The 22,885-nt window shown below is 38.7% G+C and overlaps 1 protein-coding gene across 1 annotated transcript in view; it reads left to right on the top strand.

Annotated features, from left to right (window-relative positions):
- Positions 1-22,885, top strand: part of DGKI (diacylglycerol kinase iota) — a 503,984-nt gene that overhangs the window by 217,393 nt on the left and 263,706 nt on the right. The window contains exons 4-5 of the mRNA XM_049774493.1: positions 15,661-15,735; positions 17,918-17,974. The gene's annotated coding sequence lies outside the window, so the exon portion shown is untranslated. The remainder of the gene's footprint in view (positions 1-15,660; positions 15,736-17,917; positions 17,975-22,885) is intronic.

Below are 22,885 nucleotides of genomic sequence, written 5' to 3'. Positions count from 1 at the left end.
GTGATATCACTCTATGAATAGATAGTTTAGTCATTTGGGGATCGATAGAAGTGGAATCGATGGATTGAACTGGAACTATATTCTACTTTTCTTGTGAGGAGTTCCTGTTCTTTTTTATTATTATTTTAGTTTCTGGGCCACACCTGGCAATGCTCAGGGATTAGGTTACTCCTTGCTCTGCACTCAGAAATCACTCCTGGCAGGCTTGGGGGACCATATGGGATGCCAGGGATTGAACTGGGTTGGTCATACACAAGGCAAAAGCCCTACTGCTGTGCTATTATTTCAGCCCAAGAGTTCCTGTTCTTTTTTTTTTTTTTTTTTTGCATATTTTTTTTTATTTAAACACCTTGATTACATACATGATTGTGTTTGGGTTTCAGTCATAAAAGGAACACGACCCATCACCAGTGCAACATTCCCATCACCCAAGTCCCAAATCTCCCTCCTCCCCACCCAACCCCTGCCTGTACCCTAAACAGGCTCTACATTTCCCTCGTACATTCTCAATATCAGGACAGTTCAAAATGTAGTTATTTCTCTAACTAAACTCATCACTCTTTGTGGTGAGCTTCCTGAGGTGAGCTGGAACTTCCAACTCTTTTCTCTTTTGTGTCTGAAAATTATTATTACAAGGGTGTCTTTCATTTTTCTTAAAACCCATAGATGAGTGAGACCATTCTGCGTTTTTCTCTCTCTCTCTGACTTATTTCACTCAGCATAATAGATTCCATGTACATCCATGTATAGGAAAATTTCATGACTTCATCTCTCCTGACAGCTGCATAATATTCCATTGTGTATATGTACCACAGTTTCTTTAGCCATTCGTCTGTTGAAGGGCATCTTGGTTGTTTCCAGAGTCTTGCTATGGTAAATAGAGCTGCAATGAATATAGGTGTAAGGAAGGGGTTTTTGTATTGTATTTTTGTGTTCCTAGGGTATATTCCTAGGAGTGGTATAGCTGGATCATATGGGAGCTCAATTTCAAGTTTTTGGAGGAATCTCCATATCGCTTTCCATAAAGGTTGAACTAGACAGCATTCCCACCAGCAGTGGATAAGAGTTCCTTTCTCTCCACATCCCCGCCAACACTGTTTATTCTCATTCTTTGTGATGTGTGCCATTCTCTGGGGTGTGAGGTGGTATCTCATCGTTGTTTTGATTTGCATCTCCCTGATGATTAGTGATGTGGAACATTTTTTCATGTGTCTTTTGGCCATGTGTATTTCTTCTTTGTCAAAGTGTCTGTTCATTTCTTCTCCCCATTTTTTGATGGGGTTAGATGTTTTTTTCTTGTAGAGTTCTGTCAGTGCCTTGTATATTTTGGAGATTAGCCCCTTATCTGATGGGTATTGGGTGAATAGTTTCTCCCATTCAGTGGGTGGCTCTTGTATCCTGGGCACTATTTCCTTTGAGGTGCAGAAGCTTCTCAGCTTAATATATTCCCATCTGTTAATCTCTGCTTTCACTTGCTTGGAGAGTGAGTTTTCCTCCTTGAAGATGCCTGTAATGTCCTGGAGTGTTTTGCCTATGTGCTGTTCTATATATCTTATGGTTTTGGGGCTGATATCGAGGTCTTTAATCCATTTGGATTTTACCTTTGTACATGATGTTAGCTGGGGGTCTAAGTTTAATTTTTTGCAAGTGGCTATCCAATTGTGCCAACACCACTTGTTGAAGAGGCTTTCCCTGCTCCATTTAGGATTTCCTGCTCCTTTATCAAAAATTAGATGGTTGTATCTCTGGGGAACATTTTCTGAGTATTCAAGCCTATTCCACTGATCTGAGGACCTATCCTTATTCCAATACCATGCTGTTTTGATAACTGTTGCTTTGTAGTACAGTTTAAAGTTGGGAAAAGTAATTCCTCCCATATTCTTTTTCCCAATGATTGCTTTAGCTATTCGAGGGTGTTTATTGTTCCAAATGAATTTCAAAAGTGTCTGATCCACTTCTTTGAAGAATGTCATGGGTATCTTTAGAGGGATGGCATTAAATCTGTATAATGCCTTGGGGAGTATTGACATTTTGATGATGTTAATCCTGCCAATCCATGAGCAGGGTATGCGTTTCCATTTCCGTGTGTCCTCTCTTATTTCTTGGAGCAGAGTTTTATAGTTTTCTTTGTATAGGTCCTTCACATATTTAGTCAAGTTGATTCCAAGATATTTGAGTTTGTGTGGCACTATTGTGAATGGGGTTGTTTTCTTAATGTCCATTTCATCCTTATTACTATTGGTATATAGAAAGGCCATTGATTTTTGTGTGTTAATTTTGTAGCCTGCCACCTTGCTATATGAGTCTATTGTTTCTAGAAGCTTTTTGATAGAGTCTTTAGGGTTTTCTAAGTAGAGTATCATGTCATCTGCAAACAGTGAGAGCTTGACTTCTTCCTTTCCTATCTGGATTCCCTTGATATCCTTTTCTTGCCTAATCGCTATAGCAAGTACTTCCAGTGCTATGTTGAATAGGAGTGGTGAGAGAGGACAGCCTTGTCTTGTGCCAGAATTTAGAGGGAAGGCTTTCAGTTTTTCTCCATTGAGGATAATATTTGCCACTGGCTTGTGGTAGATGGCCTTCACTATATTGAGAAAGGTTCCCTCCATTCCCATATTGCTGAGAGTTTTGATCAAGAATGGGTGTTGGACCTTATCAAATGCTTTCTCTGCATCTATTGATATGATCATGTGGTTTTTATTTTTCTTGTTATTGATGTTGTGTATTATGTTGATAGATTTACGGATGTTAAACCAGCCTTGCATTCCTGGGATGAAACCTACTTGATCGTAGTGGATGATCTTCTTAATGAGGCATTGAATCCTATTTGCCAGGATTTTGTTGAGGATCTTTGCATCTGCATTCATCAGTGATATTGGTCTGTAATTTTCTTTTTTGGTAGCGTCTCTGTCTGGTTTAGGTATCAAGGTGATGTTGGCTTCATAAAAGCTATTTGGGAGTGTTTCTGTTTGTTCAATTTCATGAAAGAGTCTTGCCAAGATTGGCAGTAGTTCCTCTTGGAAAGTTTGATAGAATTCATTAGTGAATCCATCTGGACCTGGGCTTTTGTTTTTCGGCAGACATTTGATTACTGTTTTAATTTCATCAATGGTGATGGGGGTGTTTAGATATGCTACATCCTCTTCCTTCAACCGTGGAAGATTATAAGAGTCCAAGAATTTATCCATTTCTTCCAGGTTCTCATTTTTAGTGGCGTAGAGTTTTTCAAAGTAGTTTCTGATTACCCTTTGAATCTCTGTCATATCAGTAGTGATCTCTCCTTTTTCATTCCTGATACGAGTTATCAAGTTTCTCTCTCTCTCTTTCTTTGTTAGGTTTGCCAGTGGTCTATCAATCTTGTTTATTTTTTCAAAGAACCAACTTTTGCTTTCGTTGATCTTTCGGATTGTTTTTTGAGTTTCCACTTCGTTGATTTCTGCTCTCAGCTTTGTTATTTCCTTCTGTCTTCCTATTCTTGGGTCATTTTGTTGAGCATTTTCTAGTTCTATTAGCTGTGTCATTAAGCTACTCAGGTAAGCTCCTTCTTCCTTCCTGATGTGTGCTTGCAAAGCTATAAATTTTCCTCTCAGTACTGCTTTTGCTGTGTCCCATAAGTTCTGAGAGTTTGTGTCTTTATTGTCATTTGTTTCCAGGAACCTTTTTATTTCCTCCTTGATTTCATCTCGGACCCACTGGTTATTGAGCATGAGGCTGTTTAACTTCCAGGTGTTAAAGTGTTTCTTCTGAGTCCCTTTGGAATTCACAAATAATTTCAGAGCCTTGTGGTCAGCGAAGGTAGTCTGCAAAATTTCTATCCTCTTGATCTTATGGAGGTATGTTTTATGTGCCAGCATGTAGTCTATCCTGGAGAATGTCCCATGTACATTGGAGAAGAATGTGTATCCAGGTTTCTGGGGATGGAGTGTCCTATATATATCCACTAGGCCTCTTTCTTCCATTTCTCTCCTCAGGTCTAGTATATTCTTGTTGGGTTTCAGTCTGGTTGACCTGTCCAGTGTTGACAAAGCCGTGTTAAGGTCCCCCACAATTATTGTGTTGTTGTTGATATTATTTTTCAGATTTGTCAACAGTTGTATTAAATATTTTGCTGGCCCCTCATTCGGTGCATATATGTTTAGGAGAGTGAATTCTTCCTGCTCTACGTACCCCTTGATTAATATAAAATGTCCATCTTTGTCCCTTACAACCTTCCTGAGTATAAAGTTTGCATTATCTGATATTAGTATGGCCACTCCAGCTTTTTTATGGGTGTTGTTTGCTTGGATAATTTTTCTCCAGCCTTTTATTTTGAGTCTATGTTTGTTTTGACTATTCAGGTGCGTTTCTTGTAGGCAGCAGAAGGTTGGATTGAGTTTTTTGATCCATTTAGCCACTCTGTGTCTCTTAACTGGTGCATTTAGTCCATTGACGTTGAGAGAAAGAATTGTCCTGGGATTTAACGCCATCTTTATTTCAAAATTTGGTGTGTCTTTTGGGTAGTCTTGTCTTAGATTAGGTCTTTCAGTTTTTCTCTTAAGACTGGTTTTGTGTCTGTGAAGTTTCTGAGCTGTTTTTTGTCTGTGAAACCATGTATTCTTCCGTCAAACCGGAAAGTGAGTTTTGCTGGGTATAGTATTCTGGGTGAAGCATTCATTTCATTCAGTCTTGTCACAATATCCCACCACTGCTTTCTGGCATTGAGCGTTCCTGGTGACAGGTCTGCTGTAAATCTCAGGGAAGCTTGCTTGAACATGATTTCCCCTTTTGATCTTGCTGTTTTCAGAATTCTGTCTCTATCTGTGGGATTTGTCATTGTGACTAGGATGTGTCTTGGGGTGGTTTTTCTGGGGTCTCTTTTGGTTGGTACTCTTCGGGCATGCAGGATTTGATCACATATATTCTTTAGCTCTGGAAGTTTCTCTTTAATGATGTTCTTGACCATTGATTCTTCCTGGAAATTTTCTTCCTGGGTCTCTGGGACTCCAATGATTCTTAAGTTGTTTCTGTTGATCTTATCATAGACTTCTATTTTCGTCTGTTCCCATTCTTTGACTAATTTTTCCATTGTCTGCTCATTTGCTTTAAGTTTTTTGTCCAATCTCTCCTGCTGTATGGAATTGTTATGTATCTCATCTTCCACAGCACCAAGTCTATTCTCAGCTTCTGATACCCTGTCCCAGAGCTTATCCATTTTGTCATTCACTTCGTTTACTGACTTTTTCAGTCCTGTTAGTTGACATGTTATTTCAGTTTGGAGTTTTGTCATTTCTGCCTTCATATTTTCTTGGTTCTTATTAGTGTTCTGTTCAACTCGATCCATGGTTTCTTGGAGTCTGTTGAGCACCTTCCATATTGCTAGTCTAAAGTCCTTATCTGAGAGGTTGATTAGTTGTTCAGTCATTATCTGGTCCTCAGAATTGTCATCTTCATTCTCTATGTCTGATGCTGGCCTGCATTGTTTCCCCATTGTCACACTTGTATTGTGGGTTTTTCTACGTGTTGTGGTGGTATTCATTGTCTATATGATGTAGGCAGCACACTCCTCTGGCTCCTCCCTTTCTGGATGGGCTGACTTGCCTCTAAGGGAGGGGAGTCCTCCGTGGATGAAGCCTCACACTGGGTCAAATCTTAGGCCCGAGCATGCAACAGAGAAGACAGTCCAGAGAGAAATGTTTGCTTCTGTGATATAGCGCCGTTCTTAGTGTGATTTTTCCTTCTTGTTGCAATGGAGTTCTTTCCTTAGAAAGAGTGCACGGCCGCGTAGCGAAGCGGAGCGGCCGTGCTCCTCTGAGCCTCTTTTTGCCCCACTCGCAAGAGTTTCACGCAAGAGGACAGTAGACAGACATAGACAGGTCACACTCACAGTCTTTCACAGTTGAGCCCCACTGGGCCGGTGTACTTTCGCGGATTTTCCCCGCCTGGTGTCACACACAGGGAGCCGGCTTTTGCAAAGCTTAGCCGGTTTTTATGCTCTGAAGTCCCTCCCTGAAAATGGCGTCTGGGCGAGCGAGGTTTCTGGAGGCTCTTTTTGCCCCACTCGCAAGAGTTTCACGCAAGAGGACAGTAGACAGACATAGACAGGTCACACTCACAGTCTTTCACAGTTGAGCCCCACTGGGCCGGTGTACTTTCGCGGATTTTCCCCGCCTGGTGTCACACACAGGGAGCCGGCTTTTGCCCAGATAGCATTGTTATCTCTTCCCGAATGTAGTTTCTTTGGAGTTAGCTTCCCAGGGTTCTGAGGAGAGCTTCCAGAGTTCAGGAAAGACAGAGAAGGGTAGGATAGGGCTCCCTTCCGGTGCTCAGTTCCTCAGAAGAAGCACAGCCCGGTGGAGATTCTGCAGGTAGAGCAGTCAGCACTCTGCCTGGAAACCCCCACCTGCAGCCATTTCTCACTCACTCACTGGCTCGCTGGGTAGCTCCCGAATGTAGTTTCTTTGGGGTTCGCTTCCCAGGGCTCTGAGGAGAGCTTCCAGAGTTCAGGAAAGACAGAGAAGGGTAGGACAGGGCTCCCTTCCGGTGCTCAGTTCCTCAGAAGAAGCACAGCCCGGTGGAGATTCTGCAGGTAGAGCAGTCAGCACTCTGCCTGGAAACCCCCACCTGCAGCCATTTCTCACTCACTCACTGGCTCGCTGGGTAGCTTCTGAATGTAGTTTCTTTGGGGTTCGCTTCCCAGGGCTCTGAGGAGAGCTTCCAGAGTTCAGGAAAGACAGAGAAGGGTAGGACAGGGCTCCCTTCCGGTGCTCAGTTCCTCAGAAGAAGCACAGCCCGGTGGAGATTCTGCAGGTAGAGCAGTCAGCACTCTGCCTGGAAACCCCCACCTGCAGCCATTTCTCATGAGTTCCTGTTCTTAACTCTACTTGTTGATGTAAGACCTTAGCCATCCATACAACTGCTTTTCTAAAAGGCATCTTTTTAGACGACATCTCTGTACTCACAAAACCAATTGTTTATTGGTGATAATCACAAAAACCTCTAACCTCATTTCTCATTTGTCTCCTTAATATATAGAGGTAGTCCAGCCCTCAGACATCTTCAGGGGACCTTGCCATATTCTTTTGGGATGGGATTTCCCATTCTGAAAGCACCTCTGTCCTCACAGAGGTTCTATTTTGTCTCACTTCTAGTCTGGGCTACAGGAGAGGCTTAAATAAAAGGGTAGTAGGTCCTTCTATGGGTGTTATAGTTCTCTTTTCTTATTTTCCTTACTTTGTTGCAGAGAATGCGTGGCAGTAATTTTTTGTTTGTGTATTTTTTGTTTTAGGCAACACTCAGTGGTGCTTAGGGCTTACTTCTGACTTTGCACTCAAGAATGACCCCTGGTGAGCTTGAAGGACCATATGGGATACTGGGGATTGAATTTGAATTGGCTCCTGCAAGACAAGGACCTTACTTGCTGTACTCTCTTTCTCTGGCTTCATATGGTACTACTTTTAATGTCAGGCAGTGTTCTCAGAACTGGATGATAGCAAAAGGGATATGTGGTCCTCTCTCATTACTCATACAGTGTGATTTTACACTTGGAAATAGTTGTTTTTGGACATTTCACTTGCAGCCTCTTTTGACACAACTCATTGGGCTTCTAAACAGTATGTTTTTTAAATGTCACCTGATCCCCTAACCTGTTTTCAACCTGATACACAACAGCTCATGCAAATACTCACTTAGACTCCCCAAACCAGCACCATTTCCTTCTAAGAGGCTTCAGTACTTCCAGGTGATGAGTCTTGGTCCTTTTTCTCTGCTGGAGGGTTCTTATATATTTTCTAAACGTGTATACAGTTTAAGGTCCAGTTCAGAAACTTTTCCTTTCTTGTCATAGTGTTCATTTACTCTGGAACTAGCTTCTGTTAATAAGCCTTTTTTTTTTTTTAACCAAGTCCCTCTTCCATATTCTCCCAGGAAGGATAGAACCCTCTCTCTCTTTACTTTTTGCATGGCCTTCAGCATTGGACAAGACTCATGGCAATGGTTAATGGTATTTAATCCATAAATAGGCTTCAGAACTGGCAGTGATTTGGGAACAGATTGTTTTGGCCATTTGAAAAAATGTGGGATTTACTTCTGGGGGACACTTCATATCATTGTAGCCCCAAGACAAATTCAGGTGAATTAGTATTTGAGCATCGTGGAGGTACTTTCCCATACTGTTTACATGACCTCGTTCACCTTCCAAATTCTTGTTCCAATTCCTTTTCTTTCAAGTGCTCTGAGCTGGTTAGGGCATTGCAGTATCTGGGGCACACGTGGTGGGAATTATCTCAGCAAGATTCAGCTTTCTGGTGTGTTCAGAGGGTATGTAGCACAGTCATGTGGGACCTGGGATCTCCCTGCACAGAGCACTGGACAAGTGCTCTGAGATTCCACTTCCATCCCCAAACCCAGACATGCAGCATCTTGAATTTTGACTTCTTGCCTGGGATCCTAAACTCCTTTAGACATAGAGGTTTAGTGGGGAGTGTATGTGTACTGGGAGTAGCCCTATTCTTGGCTAGTCTGGAATGTCCTGGGTTCTGTTGCAGGAGTAGAGGTCCCAGAGTGAGCAGCAGTGTTTTGGCCTGGAAATCACATTTGTGGAGCTTCTAGATAATGTCATTCTTTATTTTTCCCTAATACCAATTTGTAGATTGCATCGTCGGCTCCCCAGAGAGGCACAAGTTGCCAAGTATGCTTGTCATTTTTCTAATTAAGTTTTAAATAAATCAGAGCACTCTTGTTTTCATTTACCTTGGCTTATACGGTCTCAGTGCTCCTGTGTGTGTTGCTCACTGAGGCAGCCCCCACTGAAAGGACATCTGATTCCCGACTCTCTCAGGATGGGCAGATTCTCCTTCCTCCTTGGCACTGAGTGGTCTAGTTACCCCAGCTTCAGAAAGGTTTTGCTTAGTGTGTGTGTGTGTGTGTGTGTGTGTGTGTGTGTGTGTGTGTCTGTGTGTCTGTGTGTGTTTGTGTATTTTACTGATCTGAGCCCTCCATGAACTTATTTTCCACAGCATGAGTTCCCAGACCTAGCAAAGGGGTCCAGAAATTACTGGGGGACTGACAGAACAGCCTCAGCCCTTCCTTTCTACCTCATCACACTGGGTTGTACATCTGGTCCTTTCCTCAGTCTCCCTCCTCTTAACTCCTTTCTGCTCCTAGGATGGAGGAATTCCCTTTCCTAGCCACTCATCCTTTCTTTGCTAATAGAATATCTCATGTTATATATCTCATGTTCAGTCTACTAGAGGCTCTGTCCAGGGTGAGATTCTGTGAGTCAGGCCGGCAGCAGGCTCTGGCCACTGAGTTGTTCTGAGACAGGGAGACCAAGGAAGGAAAGCTGTGCTGGGTCCAAGGATTCCACAGCTAATCTTCACTCAGTGTCAGCTGTATACATTTGAAAAATGTAACTTTAAGTGAAACCACCTGTAGCCAAAGCAGGTCCCGAAGTGAGACTGTTCTCTGTTCAACATTTTCTAATCTAAGCTGACACAACATTGAACAAAAAGTTAGCATTGAAGGACCTGTTATGCTACAATTTTTCTGTCCTTTCATTTAGATTATCATATGGGGTTAGACCTGTTAGACCTGTACAAAGGTGTGTGTGTGTGTGTGTGTGTGTGTGTGTGTGTGTGTTGGGAGTATGTATCCTTAAGAATAGAATACATGTGTGAATAATTTGCTAGATAATTTGCCACATCTTTGGGAGGAAATAGGTTTGACGTAGCCTGGGAAAGAGTATAACCAGCCTGTTCTATAGACTTCTTAGGTTCAGACTTTATACCATCAGGGATGACATTTACTTACAATTCCTCTGGATAGCAAGAGTCTCAGCTCTTAGCTCATAGACCTGTGAAGCTTGAGGTTAGGTGTCCCTTCCTTCCCTTCTTACCTCCAACACCGCACCACCACTTTCTTCCCTTTCTCTTACCTCCCCTTACCTCCATTCCATTCTCCTTCCCTATCACCAACCCCCCCACTCCCTTCTCCCTTCCTTCCCTTCCCATACTTTCCCCCTTTCTTTCCTTTTCTCCCTTTCTCTCTCCTCCCCTCCCCTCCCCTCCCATCTTTGTCCTCCCTTTCTCTCCCCTCTCCTCCTTTCCTTTCTCTTTTCCTTCCCTTCCCTTCTACTTCTTCCCTTCCTCCCCTCCCTTTCCCTTCTTCCATTCAATCCTTTTATCCCTTTCTTATTTACCAAACCCCTCACCTACAACCACATATTCATTGCTATTTAGGAAGAAAAGAGAAAGACAACATTTTTTTTTCTCATCAGAAGAGAATATGTTTTTCTGTGTAGTACAAGTGGATCAAGAATTAAACCCACTGAAAGTGAGGTGGCAAATGGAATTAGACTTGATAAGTTTCTCAAGGACAGCTGCACATTCTCCACTGCTTGCCCCTGATCCATTTGCTTTCAGCCCCAGCTCTCTGGTCTAAATCTGTGATAATTCTTCTGCTGTATTTGATTAACACTGAGGAATAGTAAGGAGCTTACTGCTTCTAATGTCAACAATACCTACAGGCCAGGAAATGTGGAGACCAAAACAGAACTTTGAATGTTTTTTTCCTGCAATTGTTCTTATGTCTGCAAGTCATTTAATGCCTACCATCCTCAAGTAGAGCATCTTGTATTGGATCATGCCATTTTAAAAAATACAGATCATGTTTTTATTAGATAGAAGTCAGGGATGATCTTAAATAATCTGTAATATATTCTGTATTAGTTTAGATTCCACATAGATATCTCCAGCAGACACACAGATTAATTGATTGTAAATTAAGATAGATTATAAGTTAATTATAAGTGATTTGCTTTTAAGTTAATTGATTGATTAATTGATTGATTATTTGATTATAATTTACAATCAATTTATTGTAATCAATAAAACTTATTGATTAATTGATAAACTTATTGATTATAAGTTAAAGGGATGATCTTAAATTATCTGTGATATATTCACAATGACTTCTTATCACTTTTGTAAATAACTTTTTAATTGAGTATCCATGAGATAAAGATACAAAGTTGTTCATGATTGAGTCAGTCATACAATGTACAATATCTTTCACCAGTGCACATTTCTTGAAACCAATATCTCCAATTTCCCTACCCTCTGCCACTCTCCCCTACCTGCCTTTGTGGCAGACATTTTTCTTCTCTTTCTTCCTTTTTTCCTTTTAGACATGGTGGTTTGCAATATTGTTACTGGATGGGTGTCATGCATGTCATTTTATCTTCTTTCAGCACCCAGTTCTTGTCTAGAGGGATCATTTCCAACTATCATTTTCATAGTTGTCCCTTCTCTGACCTAACTGCAATCCTCATTTCTATCAATTTTTGCTTTGTTTTGATTTGAGGCTACAATTGACTGTGCTTTGGGCTTATTCTGGGTGCTCAGGGATCATTCTTGGCACTGTGTTCAGAGCATCTGATGCAATTATCAAGGATCAAATCTGGGTCAACTTCTTGCAAGGTAAGAAGAAGTACAATCTCTCTGATCCCTTGATTATCACAGTTTTTTTTCTATTTTGGTTTGGAACCACAGATAGCAAAGCTCAGGGCTTACTACTGACTCTGTACTCAGGAATCACTCATGAAGGAACTGGGGAGCATTGGAGTGCTGGGGATCGAACCCAGATTGGTCACTGTGATGAAAATGTCTTATCTCCTCTATTCTCTCTCTATGACCCTTTATTATTGCTTTTATTTATTTATTTATTTGTTTTTATTATCACTTTTTATAATCACTTTTCAATGCTTCCAAAAAGTATTGACTTAAGTATGGTTTTTTCATATTAAAAATGATTTTTTTCAAATACAGTAAACAAAATGTACAAATTTTTCAGTTTACTCTTGTGATTTTAATTTAGTTTTTTAAAAAAATTAAACTTACAACAACTCCAAACTTTTATTGTTTTGAACAATTTTTGACAAACAATTTATTGTTCATTATCTCAAATAGTATATATATTCTGTCTTAGCAGACATGGACTTATGTTTTAGTGGATATTTTAATATTCCATGTTGTTTAAATAAATTAAATTTTATAGTTTTATTCGATTAAACACCACTCATTTATTCTGTAAAGCACATTACTGCTCACGTGGCTATCTCTAGAAACCTGACTTGAATTATCCTTGAATATTGTGTGTGTGACATTCTGTGTATTTGTCAGTTGTGCCACAGAGCATGGTGAGGGAAGCCTTGTGTTAACTTGGTTTTTAACCTCTTCTAACCCAGATCTTTTACTTCACAGGAGAGTCTGATCACTGCTCTTTGGTCTGTCTCCAATGATGTCTTAGGTGCTCTCTGGGATCCCTGAAACTCTGTAGAATCTGGTGCAGAGCAGACCAGACATAAAGTTGGAGGGCAGGAGTGAATGGTGAGGAGGAAGGCTTTCAGGCAGCTGTAAATCATAGCCCATCAGTGGGTGCCAACTCAATTGGTGGTGTGGCTTTGTTGGCCGTGTAATCTGCTTTGGGTTTGGTGGATAACAAGGCAATTGTCATCAGTTCATTTTCTGAGTGTCACTATATCTCTGTTTTGCAAAGTGACTCATGAACCCACAAATATTTTTGCAAGTGATGCTGAAGTAGCAGTCAGCAGCAGGAGATCCAGAGGAAACAAGAACAAAATTTACCTCTCCCCCAAATAGCCATAATTTACTTCTGCTCTGGTGCTTTGCAAACTAGAATCCTCTTATTGTTGCTCTGGGTACTGTTGTTATTGCTACCACCTCTGCTTAAATTTTTTTAATTAAATTACCATGAGCTACAGAGTTAAAAACTTGTTGATGGTTGAGTTTCAGTCATACAATATTCCAATACCCCTTCACCAGTGTTCATTTCCCACCACCAATGTCCCACCTACCTACACTCCTTTCTGTGTCTTTTCCAGATACTTTTCTTCTCTCTTTCTCTCTATCTCTTTTCCTTACTCTCATTTTTTTCTTATAGAAACTTTTTTGTGAAAATGTTATTGAAAAGGTACCCTGCATATCATTTTACCTCCTTTCAGCACCCAGTTCTTGTCCAGAGTGATCAATTTCAACTATTATTTTCATAGTGGTTCTTTCTTTGTCCTAACTGACTCCCCCCCTCATTTATATTGTCTTTGAGTATTGCTCTCATACTGTTTTTTTTAAATATATATCCCACAAATAACTATTATCATTCTATGTCTATCCCTCTCTTTCCAACTCTTTTCATTCAGCATGATGCTGTATCTATTGATGTATAAGCAAATTTTATGACTTCAATTTTTTTTCTAAAAGCTACATAGTATTCCATTGTATAGATATACCACAGTTTCTTTAGCCTCTCATCTGTATTCGGGCATGTGGGTTGCTTCCAGATTTTGGCTGTTACAGACAATGCTGCAATGAACATAGGGATGCAAATGTCTTTTATGCATTATGTTCTTGAACTCCTAGGGTATAGATATTCCCTAAGTGGGATCTCTGGGTTGAATGGTAGCTTAATTTTTGTTGAGGAATGCCCATAAAGTTTTCCAGTAATGCTAGACCAGTGAACTTCCTGACCAAAAGTAGAGTACCTTTTTTCCTGCATCTGCCTCTCCTCCTTGTAATTTTGTGTGCTTTTTTCCTTCCTTTTTCCTTGTTTACCCTGCTCCTACTTCTTTCCTTTTTCTTTTTAGCTGTAGAACCCAAACACTTTTCAGTAATGAAGCCAGCTGCTTTGGTTTACCTTATCTTTTGTTTTGGGAAAAATTGATTGACTGCTAGTGTTATTATTCCAAATCATGCTCTTTCCTCTGGCAAAGGAAAGGTAAGAGCAATGAAAGCATCTGCCAAGAAAATGGGCTTGGCCACCTAGTCATTAGACCACATGCTACAGTACTGGACTGTACTAGGTATTGTTGCAGCCAATGACACTATGGGTGCCCCATACTAACTGATGGGGCCGTCCAAGAAGTTAGTTTATTTTCTGAAGCTAGCCTTTTTCAAGGGCTTTTCTTTCAATCATTTTGAGGGGCAAGACCTGTTCCCTCTGCCTAACAGCTGGACCAGCAGTTAGACTTCACTTGGGTGGGCACCATTTGGAAAGGAGCCCCAAGCCAGCACTGGATTTTTGCACCTTCCTTCAGGAAAGGAATTCATGCCTTTTACCCTGGATATATTGGACTTTTCCATATTATGATTTTGCCAGAACCAACATATTTTTCCCTCTTTTCCTTTAGATATCTCTATCTTCTATTCACCCATGTGGCCTGAGCATTGCTGGCATAGATTTTACAGAGTGAAGAGATTATGAGTCTAGCTTGCAGCCTTTTTCTCCTGTTGGTAGCTACTTGTTTTCTGTTGGTTTAGAAAAACTAAACTACAAAGCATAAATTGGGTGTGTACATTTAAACTGGCATGCTGCCAGAAAGCCAATTCTGTGCTCTCTATGAAGAGGGTTCCAGAGCTCCGAATCCTGCTCTCCTGTGCCCTGCTGAATGGGCACTGGCACTTCATTGGCCATGCTTCCTGTGTAATTGGGCACAAGAATAGCACCGTCTCACAGGGTGGCCAGGATGAAAAGAGGTGCTATTTGTTGAGTGCTTACAAGAGTTCCTGGCACACAGAGAGGATTATATTCATGTTAGCCATTGTTACTGGTGTCATTTTTATTGTTGTTGTTAGTTTCTATTAAGTATATAATTTGGCTTATTTTCTGCTTTGATGTTCAGGTCAGACAGAATTCTAAGATCATGTAACTTTAGTGCAATTCTGTGTTCACACTAGAAACCTAAAGATACTGACTTTTCAACATGTAGACTCTGGCAGGAGGGAAATAATATGTTTTTAATTCAGACTTAAGTTTGACTGATGTTCCTGCTGCTGAACTACTAAAAAAGATACATAAAAAAAAGACAGAGGAACATATTTCTATGTCTTCCTACAAATTGAGAGAAAAAAAGTGGATGGGACCTAGGGGCCAAGAGGTCTCAGGAGCATTGAGCGGAAATAAAAAAAATGGCCAAACCTAAATACCCAAACCAAAGTCAATGACAATAGAATCAAGAGACCCCAACTACAACAAGCTATACACAACAGGGACCTGTTACACTAGCAGTCCAAGGGGCAAAGAGGGGAAGTTTGGGATGCATGCTGGGAACTATGGTGGAGGGAGGTCAACACTGGTGGTGGGAATGACCCTTATTCACTGTCACTAAGTACCTGAAATACATCTGTGAAAGACTTGTAATTCACACTGGTCTTAATAAAAATTATAAAAAAAAGACAGAGGGAAGTTGTATCTACATTTTAAAGTTATGAAATTTGGAAATAATAAAACATCTGGGTTAATTTTATATCTTCATTACATAGAAGCTATTCTAATTATTACATTCTAAAGAGAAAAATCAAGATTGCTCTGATGCATGAAGTTATGGAATCAAAAGGTAGGGTAGAGAACAGTTAAAGAAATTTATATGTTTCAGATATTTAGGATGATTAAGGTAATTTTTTGTTAATATTTTTATTTAAGCACCATGGTTACAAACATGTTTGTAGTAGGGATGAAGGGGGATGTACTTTTTAAGATAAAATTTTAAATATGTTCATCAAGAGAAACAAAATGGTGTTTGCCTTATTTATGTGTATTCTCAGGAAATTCTTCAGACTAGACTTTTAACATTTTTTTTTATCATTTTGTCTTTTGAATTGAATGCTGTAGAAATCTGCTCTCAGAAGGAAATGTGCCGTCTGTAAGATTGTTGTCCACACAGCCTGCATCGAACAGTTAGAAAAGGTGAGACAGCACCACCTTCTGCACTTGGTGCTACATTGCAGTTCTTGGACTTGGAAAGACCATGTTGATTTCTAACATTCTGAAAACTGTGCTATGCTTATATATATGCATATATTTGTAAATTACGTTATATATATAATTAAAATTAATAAATAATTAATATTTATACATAATGTAGTAATAATTATGAATGTAATAAATAAAAATTAACAAATCATACATATTTTATATATATATTTGTAAATCAGCTTGTTATGGTGGTGAGTTGGGGACTGAGAGGAGAATGTAGAGTTTGGTGGATGAATACCAACCCTGATGAGTTTGGAGTTGTAATTCTGTATGTCTGAAACTGTTACTAATCACTGTGCCAAAATAAAAAAAAAATTAGGGGCCAAAGTGATAGCTCAGTGGCAGGGCATTTGCCTTGCACACAGCCAACACAGGACAGGCCTGGGTTTGATCCCTGGAATCCCCCATATGAAGGAAGGAAGGAAGGAAGGAAGGAAGGAAGGAAGGAAGGAAGGAAGGAAGGAAGGAAGGAAGGAAAGAAGGAAGGAAGAAAAGAAGGAAGGAAGGAAGGAGCAAACAGTTCTCTTCGAAAATATCTGCAACTCCAAGTTGATTACAAGATTCACAGTGAAAAGCCATTAATTTAAGTTTGTCCATTCTGGTCCTTATTGCAGTGTACTTTACTTTTGGACTCTTGGGAAATAGAATGCTAAGGTTTGAGGAGAAATCCTGGTATACACTTATTTTCATCTTAGAGATCTCGCTCAAGGATTACTTTCTAACCAGAGGATTTTCCACAAGAAGTTTCTTTTTTTTTTTTTCTTGAAGAAAGAAAATTCTATAAACCCTTTAAAAAAATCATTGTTTAGATACAGCTGACCAATTTTTTTCCCACTTCTTCCTAAAGGGGTTTGCAAGTGAGAGAGTCAAGCCAATCAGTGCCCGTCCACTTAGTTTCTGCCTCAGGGTTGAGGGTGGTGTGTGGACTAAACTGACACCTACTGTGGTCTGATCTCTAGAAGGGATTCTGCAAAGCCCATTGATTGGGTTTTTGAGTGAAAACAAAGATTTCAGTAGCAGAGAGTGGCCTTTTGTTCTAGGCATTTTCCCCATGGACTTTATTTTTAAGTTTTAACATGCTTATAATAGTGCTAAGGTTTATTATTTTCTTTCCCTCCCCTCTATCCATTTTTTTTTCTTCCTTCTTTGCTATGAACCCTTATCCTTATTTGTGTTCTGAAGCTGCTGAAACACTCTGGAGTTCCCAGTGACATTCCTTTTTTTTTTTTTTTTTTCAGGGATCCATTACCAATTGTCAACTGATGCTTTGCAAATGACATTTTACTTTATGTTAGATTTTACTTTACTAATTTCATTCATCTTAACCTTGGTTTTTACATTTTTTTAGTAACTAAAAAAATATAAATTTACTGAGTGATCTAAAGAGCTGAATTCTTAAATAAGGGATACTATGTGAATTATTGTAATCATATCACAAACTTCTTAAGTTAATATCATCTACTTCCTATTTCTGGGCCACAGTGCTACTCTGTGCTCTGTGCTCAGGGGTTGGCCAATGGCCTCTTAGGAAATAGAATGCTAAGGTTTGAGGAGAAAATCTGGTATGCACATATTTTCTTCCTAGAGCTTTTGCTCAAGGATTTCTTTACTCAGAGGATTTTCCACAAGAAGTTTCTTTTATTTCTTGAAGAAAGAAAATTCCATGGTGGTGGTCAGGGGATCTTGGTGTGTGTGTGTCTATATTCAAACCTTGGCATTCTATATTCAGAGCATGCCCTTAGCCCTTACCTATCTGTCTGGTTCATCTTGTTTTTAGAATCTAAAATCCAAGTGGATGATTTTGGCTGTTGCATATTTTCCTTTGACACTGGTACCAGAGTTTCTCCAGTTGATGGATATAAGAGTAATATTGTTTAGAGATACTTTAATTTGATCAGTGAAATAATAGATGGGAAATGTAGAGACACTTGGGTTCTCTGGAGAATATTTAATACAATGCTTTTAAAAGCAATAACATTTAAAAGAAATAACATTAATATTTCCTTTTGAGGGCATTTTAAGTATCATGATTTATTGCTGTTGACTGATATTTTTCCTGGTAACTCAACCAGTTGTGTTATTTTCAATAATATACTTTTCTTTTTAATCATAGATTAATTTCAGATGTAAACCAACATTTCGAGAAGGGGGCTCAAGATCACCAAGAGAAGTGAGTATGTAGAATTCTAGGTCATAGAGTTTCTCATAGATTCATTTTATTCATAAGTTATTAACAAGATTTAAAAAATAGTTGTCCTACATTAACATCAATTTCTTATTAATGTGCCAGTAAATTTAATAAAAATATTTAAGTCTCTTTAACAGTCTTTTCATGGATATGCTAAGTATAAGTCTTACCCAATAAACCAGAGAATGTGGAAAGAAGGTGTTATTAGAATTGAAGAGATTTAAAAAAAGTATATATTTTATTGACTTTAGCACAGACTTTAACCACAGTTTTGTATTTCAAACTAGTAGAAGATATTTAGGGGATAGTATTCTTATTGGGTATTCCTATAAACACCTGGAATCAGACTCTGGTATCAAAATCAGCCTGATAGGTTCACCTAAAATGCTCTAAATCACAACAATTTTATCTGTGAAGTAAGTAAAAAAATAATAAGATAAAGTTGCATGCAAAATCCTTGACCTCCCAATTTTGGTAGAGAAAACTAAATTGGTAGGAAATTATATTAAAATGAAGTTGTTACTTCATTGGTAATAGTGGAGATAGCAAGAGAGTAGTATGCAGACTTATTTAGAGGAGACAGAATACACCAGGGGGAAAGCTAGAGAAGACAGGACAGTTGACAGATGTTCTTCGCCTTCCTGTGTAATTCCAAATAACACTAGCTCCAGGCTGACAATTATACTCCCTGAGCAGCAAAACAAAAGCCTATAATGAACAGAACCATCCTCTTCAGCACATGGTGTAGAGCTCAGCTGTTATCATCCTATGTGGTGCTCTTGGGTTAGAAACTGGTGAATATATTTATATTTAGTATACTTTTCTTTCCTCTTCCATTTATATTTGAGATACTCTGAGTTGCAAGGATAGATTTTACCCTTTGGAAGTCTTCCCATCTGGTACACTAATCAACTGTAGCTCTGTATTCATTTTAATAAGAGAGTGGGAGGAGCCATCATTGGAGAAGGACTTCTTAAAAGTGGCAGCTACATTGAATGATATGAGCAAAGATATGAGTCTTAGTGGAGGGGGTGAGTAGTTAGGAGGTGAGTGAGGGTTTCATGACAGGAGAATTCATACCCACAAACATAAATGGAAGAGAAGACAATAAGTGGGGAACTGAGATTCAGGAAATATGCCAGGCTTAGAACCTGAACGTCCTTGTACAGTAGATATAAGTTGAATGTTTTATCATTCCAATAATGGGAGACAGTATTTTAAGCAGAATGTATTATTTTGGCAACAATGTGGAGGGAGTATAATGTATTTTAAGAGTTGCAATATTACAGGTAAGGGAGAAAATTTAAACTATTCTGAGAAAAGAAGCAGTAGATAGTGATGATCTGGACCAAGTGATTCTAGGGGTGGAGAATATTGGCGAGTCTGAATTTGAAGGAAACAAAGTGATTTGGTCACAAAGATGGGGGAACCGATGCTAAATGAAACTTTTCTTGGAAAACTGATTAAATATTGGAAAAAGGGGATGGGAGATTATGAATTTAGTTATAGACCTCCCAAGTTTAGGGTGTTTTCAAAGCCTGCAATTGAAGTTGCTCAGTAAAAGGCTGAGTGGACATAGGAGTATGAAGCTTCTGATAAAGATTGGGCTAGAGGTTAGACATTTGTGATAATGAGAATTTATCAGTAGCAGTTAAAGCAATAAGAATAGATGAATGGGGGCCCGGAGAGATAGCACAGCGGTGTTTGCCTTGCAAACAGCCAACCCAGGACCAAAGGTGGTTGGTTCGAATCCCGGTGTCCCATATGGTCCCCCGTGCCTGCCAGGAGCTATTTCTGAGCAGACAGCCAGGATTCACCCCTGAGCAACGCCGGGTGTGACCCAAAAACCCAAAAAAAAAAAAAAAAAAAAAAAAAAAGAATAGATGAATGGGTAGGATCAGGATAGAAGATGTCTGAGGAAGAGTCATATAATCTGTCTCATATCAGTGAATTGGCATTTTTTACAACAGTGAAAAACAAAAAACTGAAAAACACTGAGCTCCCTGTTAATGACTAATACAAGGAGACTAGAGACAACACAAAAACAACATAGGCCGGGAGTGGAGGCCACAGAGAGAGGCTAGCATGGCTTACCCTATCATCTGTTCATTTTCACTATGTTTATTCCTTGTATCAGCAATAGGAAAGCTCTGCATCAAACATGGGTGAAGAATGCCTAAGAAAAATGATAGCATTATGGGTATTCTCAAATGCTTTTAGTGTGCTATAGCAGTGGCCAGAATGATTACTCAGAGAGAGTTCAAATGAAGGAGAAATTGCATTTAGGGCATGAAAAGGAATAATGTATTTTTAAGATGGAATTTATGGATTTACATTCGGGGCATTTATAGACCTACTTTTAACTCCCTATTCTCTAATTTCTCTTTTTTTTCTTTCTCTTTATCTTTCTGAAAAGATATAAAATTTTTGTGTAGAATCTTTTGTTTTGTTGATTAGTTTTCAACTATATCAATCTTCTCCTACATCTCAGCATTACCCACTTCTCAATTCAGCATGAACATTCTCTAATAACTCCTGTCTTAAAAATAAAAAAGTATTCCTTAACTATCAGCTGATCTTAACTGGTGCTCTGATTTCACTTTCACATTCACTATCAAACATCCAGAAAATGTTGCCTATATAAATTGGTGCCCAGATGCTTCTCTCTGGTCTTTTAACTTGTTCTGGTCTAGTTTCTATTCTTTCTGTCCACTGACAAGAAATTGCAGTCTTCTTACCTGTTCCCTTTTACCAGTTGCTAAATTCATGAGATGTTTTTCTGTTCTTTTTTCAGTTGGTTTCTTATACATATTCAAAATACTGAGTATCTCATCCTGAAATGCTTTTCTGTTTTGATTTCTATCATGCATCTTTCATCTTTCCTAATTTTTCTTTATTCATTGGATACTTCTTTCTTCTCTTTTATTGGTCGTGATTTCTGATTTCTACAGATTCTCTGGTTTTATCACTTGGCCATGTTTTCTTTATGTTCACTCATGTCTGGAGCTTATCCAAATCCTTATGGGTTGATATCAAGTATAACAACTGCTGCAATTTATGAGTTTTCCTAGATTTTTCTGGACATGCCTACTATGATAAGATAAAACATATTATTTTCATTATCATAAATATAACTTTATATTTATTTTATATTCCATAAACTAAGTATCTATTGATTCAGGTCCTCAACTCACAGTCAAGACGGGGGTATCAAATTGGTTCTTTCTCTTGTGTATTTCTTGTATCTAATATATTTACCAGAATAGCCAATTTTAATTAGAAAGTGTTTCAAGACATTTTTTTTTTACCTCCATGGCTGTTAGTGTTTTAATTCAGGGGTGGCGAACAAGTTCGACACAAAGAGCCAAAATTTTAAGCTGTGAGAGTCAGAGAGCCACACCACGCAGTGACCTGCCAAAACAGACAAACACTCACACAAAAGCATATAATTTTATTTATTTATTTTTTTATTTTTTGACCACCCAATCCTTGAAGAGAACAATGATCCCCCATATAATTTTAACAATATATATTAAACACATATTTCATTTTGCCATTTTGAGTGAGGGTAAAAATCCTGTTCGCCACCCCTGTTTTATATGAAGACACCATATCTCACTTTTGAATTTTAATATCTCCTCTGCGATTTCTTGACACCCCTCTTTCATTCACTATTGTTTAAGAGTAGTAGTCTTTTAAAATGAAATGTGGACAATGTTATTTTCTAGCTTAAAACATTTGAGTGGCTTCCATAGCATTTAGAGAAAAAAACCAAACCCCTCACCTGGCATGAAATGCCTTAATTCTGTCCCCTAAATTACCTTTCTGCATCTTTCAAAGGGTCACATGGAGACCCAGATAAGTTCCGGAGAAACATATCAAGTTATTTCATCACCACCCTCTTAGATATCTGTGCATTTTCTTGCTCCTTGTATGATTAGCTGTGTATGAAATTAGGGCTCAGCACAAATATAATTCCCAAGTACTTTCTTGATGACTGACTCAAAATAGGTGGCACATTCATGTTCTTTATCAGGACATCTTGTCCTGCCTCCCTCAGAGCACTTTTGTGTGTCATGATTTCTTATAAATATTATTTATTTTATTGTTTCTTGACTTTTCTCTATATAGTATAAACTTTTTTGGGGGTTAGACATGGAGTTTTCCCAATCTTAATATACCAGGACACAAAGGATATGCATATTTATATACTGAGTGTAGTTATAAAGTGGGCCACTTCTCCTAAAATGTTCAAGGACTTTTAGTCTAAAATTTAAAGAAAATACCTAGGATAAACTTTTCTGAGATCATTTATTGATATTATTATTATTATTATTATTATTATTATTATTATTATTATTGGGTTTTATTTTTGGTGGGTTACCCATCTTGCAGTGTTCAGGTGTTATCCCTGGCTTTAAACTCAGAAATGACTTCCTGGAAGTGCTCAGGTGACTGACTGACTGGGGTACCAAGGATAGAATCTGGGTCAGCCACATGCAAGGCAAGTGTTTTACCCATGGTGCTATTTTTCTGGCTCCTCTTTTAAGATTCTCAATTTAGAGATGTGAAGTAATTTTCTTAATGTAAATTAAAGTGTAGTTGCTTTAGAATTAGATGTGTGTTCAAATGAGGCTTCTGCTTCTCTAGTTAGTGGTAAATATCCCCAGAGCAGGAGATCTCAATTGGACATTCTTAATCCTTGAACTCCCTACTTAAGGACAAATTTTTTCTTAGACAAAAACTGCATGGATTGGATTCTACTTTTTAAAATCTTTTATAGTACTTAATGTTACAAATTTAACTCATTCTTTTAAAATGGCAATTATGTATTAAAATTACTACATTATGTATTTCTGCTGTTGAAATACCAATTCTCTGCTAGTGGAAATA

Source organism: Suncus etruscus, chromosome 1 (genome assembly GCF_024139225.1).
Source record: "Suncus etruscus isolate mSunEtr1 chromosome 1, mSunEtr1.pri.cur, whole genome shotgun sequence".
Classification (NCBI taxonomy): domain Eukaryota; kingdom Metazoa; phylum Chordata; class Mammalia; order Eulipotyphla; family Soricidae; genus Suncus; species Suncus etruscus.
Note: the sequence above shows the minus strand (reverse complement) of the source record. Positions and strands in the feature narration are given on the sequence as shown.